This window comes from Dipodomys ordii, unplaced genomic scaffold (assembly GCF_000151885.1).
Source record: "Dipodomys ordii isolate 6190 unplaced genomic scaffold, Dord_2.0 Scaffold203, whole genome shotgun sequence".
Classification (NCBI taxonomy): domain Eukaryota; kingdom Metazoa; phylum Chordata; class Mammalia; order Rodentia; family Heteromyidae; genus Dipodomys; species Dipodomys ordii.
Window position 1 is genome coordinate 831,348 of NW_012267419.1, and position 7,255 is coordinate 838,602.

General features: G+C 41.9%; 1 pseudogene; it reads right to left on the reverse strand.

Moving 5' to 3' along the window:
- Positions 1-158: 158 nt before the first annotated feature.
- On the reverse strand, positions 159-5,052 carry LOC105999906 (annotated as a pseudogene).
- Between the last annotated feature and the right edge of the window lie 2,203 nt (positions 5,053-7,255).

Consider the following 7,255-nt stretch of genomic DNA (forward strand, 5'->3'; position numbering starts at 1 on the left):
CCCCCCCGCGAACATTTTTGTGACAAAAAAACCAAGAGGTTTCACTGTTCAAAAAGAAATGTACTCATTACCTGACTTATATAAGTGCATCCCTTGTATATATCACCTTTACAATAACAATAAAAAAGAAAAAACAGCCTCTTTGTATTTCCCTGAATCTAATAAATAGTCTGCTCATTGCTCTGTTGATGAGCCAAGCTGAAGGGGCCTTCTGTTGCTTCCATAGACTCCAGGGTAAGCAATGGCCAAAGAAAGGTGAGCAGCAGCACTGGGGCACAGACAGTTTTGCCATCAGTAGATGGCAAAAACCGTTTATCAGTTACCTAAATTGAAAACCAGAGAGTACTTTGTCATTTCTGTGTCCAGCTGCCTTCAGGGTATATGCCATCTAGATTTCTTCTAAATCAGGGGTGGGGAATATCCAGCCCAAGGACTATGTAAGGTTCCTCAAAATCACTTGGTACATGACAGGACAGATATATATCTTTCATCTGCTTCTCCTCATTTCCAAGTATTGGTAGTTCTCTATGACCTTTGAATGATGGTGTAAGGATCCAAATGGCCTTTGGCAGAAAACACGTTCTCACCCCTGTTCTAGATGCTCTATGCACTTTATCTAATACTGAACGTCGTCGTATCTTTCCCTGTTCTGTTCTTCCTCTATTCTCAGTCTGAATGAATATAGCAGTCTATGCAGTCAGCTGAGGCAGAATCTGAGTGGTCTTGTGCTGTTGCCCCATCCAGTTTATCACCAAATTGACATCTCTGTATGCTGCTATCATCTCTCACCAGATTATTGTTGCAAGTTATCTTCCCAAGTAATGCTGCTTGCATCCATGCCCGCCCTCCTTGGTTTCTCCCACCTCCCAATTTTTTCTAAATTATACATTTAATTGTATTTCTCCATTAGTAAACATTTGTCATTGGCTTCTTACTGCTAATTTTTTGTGCCAGTCCTGGGGCTTGACCTCAGGGCCTGGGTCCTTGAGCTCTTTTGCTCAAGGCTAACAGTCTGTCATTTGTGTCACAGCTCCTTTTGTGGCTTTTTCGGTGGTTAATTGTCAATAAGAGTCCAGACTTTACTTCCTGGGCTGGCTTTGAACAGAAATCCTCAGATGTCAGCCTCCTGATACTAGGATTACAGACATGAGCCCTGCCATTCTTCCTGCTTTTAAAATGAAGTCACAGGGGGCTGGGAATGTGGTTTAGTGGTAGAATGCTTAATTCCTTAGTACCACATACACAGAAAAGGCTGGAAGGGGTGCAGTGACTCTAGTAGTAGAGTGCTAGCCTTGAGCAAAAGAAGCTCAGGGACAGTACCCAGCCCCTGAGTTCAAGCCCAGGAATGGCAAAAAAATAAATAAAAAATAAAATGAAGTCATGAATTCTTGATGAAGCTTAAAAGCCACTTTATAATCCAGGGAGCTTCCATTTCTGAAAATTGAATTCTTTTTCCCGAAAAGTACAAGTTTCTCTCATTCTGATCTTTTTTCAGATTCTTTTTTTTGGCAGTCCTAGGACTTGAACTCAGGGCCTGAGCACTGTCCCTGAACTTCTTTTCCTCAAGGCTAGCATTCTACCACTTGAGCCACAGCACCACTTCTGGCTTTTTCTGTTTATGTAGTACTGAGGAATCGAACCCAGGGTTTCATGCCTGCTAGGCAAGTACTCTGCCACTAAGCCACATTCCCAGCCTTCAAATTCTTTTTATTTGTTTATTGGTGGTACTAGGATTTGAATTCTTATGCCTTCTGCTTGCTAGGCAGGTACTCTACCACATGAAACATGCCTCCAGTCTTTTTTTCTATTTTTTTAAACTTCACTCTAGAATAATAAACTTGTTAGTATAGATACATGTTTGTGCATGGGAAGAGGGATGAGGAGGCTGATAACTTGAGCTGGAGGAGGTAAGATTCAAGTTGAGTTGAGCTGGAGGAAACTCAAGCTGAGCTGAGTTGAAAAGGTGAACTGGAGCCAAGGTGAGCTGGAGGACATGGACTGGAGCTGAGATGGCATGGAGTTTAAGGGCTAAAAATGTGTTGAGCAGTAGGAGATAGAATCAGCTGAGGCAAGCTGAAACAGAAGTTCCCCAGCTGAGTTGAAATGGAGGAGACAAGTTGAACTGAGGTACCTGGAGGGGACAAAGTCAGCTGAGGTGTTCTGAAAGAGATAGACTGAAGCTAAGGTGACCTGGAAGAGACTGAATTGAGGTGAAACTGAAGGTGCAAAGTTCAGTTGAGATAAGCTGGAGGAGAAGGACTTGAGCTGAGGTGACAAGGACAAGATAGACTCTGAGTTCACAAGGAGACTTGAGCTGACATACCTGAAGTGAGCAGACAGAGTCATAGTGACCTGAAGGAGATACACTTCACCTGAGGAGTTATGGAATAATGGACTCCATGATGAGGGGAGCTAAAGAGTAAGTAAGCAAAAGCAGCCCATGGTGAATAGAAGTTGGTGGGAAAGGGGCCAGTGGTTATCTTTCATTGTTAGTCCTCTTCAATGTTCACATGGTGAGCAAATGAGAAGACAAAGGTGGTGTCCCTATATTTGGACTCAATTGCTTTGGTTAAAGAATTTCTACTCAGTCTGGACCCCTTGATATATGGGCATTTCTGAGGCTGCCTCAATGGGCTTCTGGCACATAGCACATCTCTCTAGGTCAAGTCCTTTTGACTGTGTTTTCTATGGATGTGCAGTGATGGGAACAGTCTGCTGTGTGATGTGGCTGGACTATTTGACATTGTGGATGATGGGTGTGGGATAAACCTGGTCAAGCAAGCTGCCTTCCTGGATTTCCTAAGCAGACCACAAAACATCTGGCCATACTTCAAAAGACAAAGATGTACCTTTCCTCAGGTGGCTGACCTCAGTGTCTGTGTGCCCGACTTCCATGGGAGGTGGAAGAAGCAAGCTTTGGATCATAACCTTGGATCCCCAGACATGGGGAGTATTCCAGACCATGGCCTCAGTCAACTGCTGTCACAATCTAGGGACCAATTCCTCCTCCACAGGGAAGTAGAATATGTCCTGCATAGGGGCCTGGTCTTTCTTGTCTATGGCACTGGCCAGATAGCATAATGAGTAAGAAGAAGCCCATTTGGAGAGCCCAATGTTGACCCCTGCCACTGTCCAGCTGTGATGTTGATTCATATTTACCCATTTTCATCCTCAAAACTTCTTCCTACCTTGTGGTCTGTGCTCTTATCATCCCATTGCAGGACAAGAACCCAGGAGTAGGGCCTAACCCTAAGTCTATTTCTCTATTTAGCCTTGTCTTTCAAGATGGCTGATGGAGGGCTTGGTTTATGAGGTGCATTAGTTCAATGAGCATTTCTTAGATATCTGTGCCCATCCTTTATACACCTGTTTGTTAGCAAAAATCAAGAGGAAAGCATCCCATAGTTCTTTTTCCATTGACAAATTTGAAAGTTCGCTGTGTCATTCACTAATTCTGTCTCTACACCAATTCTGTCTCTATGATTATTGTCAACAACAAATACAACAGCTTGGGTATTAAGGTAATAATATTTCCAAACTGCTCTTCATTTGTGTGTTGCACCAACATCTCAAATAGTGAATTTTAGATTTTAGGTCTGAGATCAGGAATTCAGACTTCATACCTGATGCTTTTGCTCATTGGCTAGCACTATACCAACTGAGCCATATCTCCAACCCTGAATTTTAGATTTTATATTCTGCAGCTCCACCTTAAAACCAATTGTTGACTGATCTATATGAACTAATCCTGTTTTTTTTTGCCAATCCTGGGGCTTGAACTCAGGGCATGGGCACTGTCCCTGAGCTTCTTTTTGCTCAAGGCTAGCATTCTACCACTTGAGCCACAGTGCTATTGCCAGCTTTTTCTGTTTATGTGAATTGAACCCAGTGTTTCCTATGTGCTAGGCAAGCACTCTACCAGTGAGCCACATTCCCTGTTTTAACTTAAATAAAATAGTAGTTTTTCCATCTAAATGTAATATAACAACTCTAATTTCCTTTTGGGTCCAATATGAACTCTATTGTTGTTGGTAAAAGTGACAGGAATGCTGGCATCTAGTTGAGTATGATCTGTATCCTCTATAAACTACTGTTGCAGATTCTGCAATATTTCTTATAATCTTGTAATTTCCTGCTTTGCCAAGACAAGTCTACAATCATCCTACTATAAAGTCTTTTTACCATAGAGACATACTGTTGAAACATGGAACAACAAAATAGTCATATCTGTGTCTTGCTGTCTGAGCCAGATCAATTTTTCTTGACATGCGCATCAACAACACTTAGAGCGATTTCTTCCTGACAACAGAGAGTTTCATGTAGATCAGAAAAATAAATGTGGACACATGATTGGGCCTTTTCCACAGTATCTGGTACATGTCTGTGTGAGCCATTTCCACTTCCATCTTCCACTGTTTGTTCTCCTCCTTCAATATGCTGTACAATTACAACTAATTTCCTGGAATAATTTGAGATTTCCTCAGTGAAGGTCCTTTTGCAATGAGCCATAGCTAAAATTGATGCTCCAATTTGGTTAGCTTCTTGTGCCAATATTGGATGTTTGTGACCTTGCTGTATTTCTATTCTTTGCAGACATAGCACATAAGTGGGCTAGTTTGACAACCTTCTTTTTTTGCCAGTTCTGGGGCTTGGACTTCGGGCCTGAGTACTGTCCCTGAGCTTCTCTTTGCTCAAGGATAGCACTCTACCACTTGAACCATAGTGCCACTTCTGGCTTGTTCTGTTTATATAGTACTGAGGAATTGAACTCAGCACTTCAAGCATGCTAGGCAAGTGCTCTACCACTAAGCCACATTCCCAGCCCTTGACAACCATCTTCTGGGCAAAATAAAAACCCTCAATGGTATGCACTTGGCGCTGAAAGCCTATGGTTTTCTCATGAGGTTTATCAGCTAGAGGCACTTGCCTATGCCTTGCTAACATCTTTGTCAAACTTAAGAACACTGAGCACAAGTGAGTTGCACATGCAGTGTAATATACAGATGCAGGTACTTTCTCTTTATCACAATAAATGATGTTCAGTATGTCCATTGTGCAGTCATTCTAAAAGCTCCAATAAAGCAATTTTATTTCAATCCCCAGACACCTGAACCTCCTTTTATGCCAAAAGAACTGTTAGTATTTTCTTACAAAGCCAAGGAATCTCCAATTATTTTGTCGGGGGCTGCTGGGATTATAGGCTGCCTCTGCAGTAATGTAGGCTAGTTGGCCATGGTGCTGGGAGCAAATTGGGGTAGACGTTTGAGTGGTGTATCTAGCATGTGGAAGTGGCCACGGGCAGTGGGGAGTTGTTTTCAGGAGGGGTGGGCACCCATGCTGTGGCCTGTGGCAGGGAAGGGGAATTGGGTAAGGAAGAGGAGGGGGAAAGGGCAGAGGGAGGGAAGAGGAGAAAAAGTAGCTTTTTTAAAAATTTAAGTTATACAAAGGGATTTCAATTCATTATGTGAATTTATGAGTATAAAGCATCTTTTAAAAATGTTTATTGTAGGGTTGGGAAGGTGGCTCAGTGGAAGAGCACTTGCCTTGCATGCCTGAGGCCCTGGGTTCGATTCCTCAGCACCACATAAGCAAAAAAGAAAAAAGCCAGAAGTGGCTCTGTGGCTCAAGTGGTAGAGCACTAGCCTTGAGCCCAGAGTTCAGGCCCCATGACCGGACCCCCCCCCCAAAAAAAAGTTTATTGTAAAGATGATGTACAGAGGGGTTAAAGTTACATGAGTCAGGTAATGAGTACATTTCCTTTTGAAAGTATTACCCCTACCCTCATTCTTTCCCAGTTTTTCCCCTCCCAGCTTTCCTCTCCACACAATTTATATAGTTGATTTCCAACATACTGTCTAGTGAGTGTCACTTGCTGACTTGGTTTCACCCTTTGTTCCATAGTTTCTGTGCTTTCCTTTCCCCTCCCCAAATCAGATAAACTTACATACAAGACAAAGGATATAGAAATAAAAGCAGTGACAGAAAAAAGGAAAGAACAAAAGAAAAAGAGAACCACAAACAATAAAAAAACTTTCATTTCTTGGAGTTCACTTCCATAAGCAACAATTTATATGATCTTATGAACCTAGCTATTGAGATCCTCTCCTAAGAATATCCTCCATTGTTCTCAGTGTCTGAATGTTTATATTGCTGTTTAATTAATCATGTCTAGGTGTAATTATTTCTTTTACTATCCATTGAGTTTACGTGAAGATTTATGGGCACATTCTAGTTGTTACATATGAGGGAAAACATGCAGCCTGTGTTTCTTTAGGTCTGGCATTCTTTACTTAGTATATTTTTTTCCAAGTCTTTCCATTTCCTTCTTTTTTTTTTTTTGTCTGTCATAGGGCTTGATCTTTGGGCCTGGGCGCTGTCCCTCAGCTCTTCAGCTCAAGGCTAGCACTCTACCACTTGAGCCACAGCGCCACTTCCAGCTTTTTCTGTTTACGTGATGCTAAGGAATTGAACCCAGGGCCTCATGCATGCAAGGCAAGCATTCTACCACTGAACCACCTTCCCAACCTTTCCATTTCCTTACTAATGGGACAATGTCATTCTTTGTGATGGAAGCGTAGAATTCCGTTGTGTATATATACCATATTTTCTTGATCCATTCATCTACCGAGGGGCATCTGGGTTGATTTCATATCAATAATGCTGCAATGAGCATGGTCATGCTGGTGGCTTTAGTGTATCCAATTTGTGTTCAATTGGATAGATGCCCAGAAGTGGGATTGCTGGATCATAGGGAAGCTCTGTTTAGTCTTTTAGGAAGTAACAGTTCCTGCCAGCAGTGTAATAGCATTCCCTTTTGGTCACATCTCTATCAGCTTCTGTTTGTTTTCTTGATAATGGCCATTCTAACTGAGGTGAGGTGGAATCTCAATGTTGTTTTGATTTGCATTTTCTTTATGGACAGAGATGTTGGAACATCAATTCATATGTCCATTGACCATTCCTACTTCTGAGAAATATCTCTTTGTCTTTAATCAATTTACTAATTGGTTGGTAGTTTCTTTGAGGACTTGTTTTTGGGGGGTTTACATATATTTTAGATATGAAACCCTTGTCTGATGCATAGCTAGTAAAGATCTCCCATTCTGTGGGCTTCTATTTATCTTGCTTGCTAGGTCCTTCGCCATCCAGAAACTCAGTTTGATTCAATTGATCCTATTCATCCAGTCTTTGATTTGTTGTGGTTCTGAATCTTTATAGAAAGTTTCACTATGTGCCAAGGAGCCTTAGTGTTTCC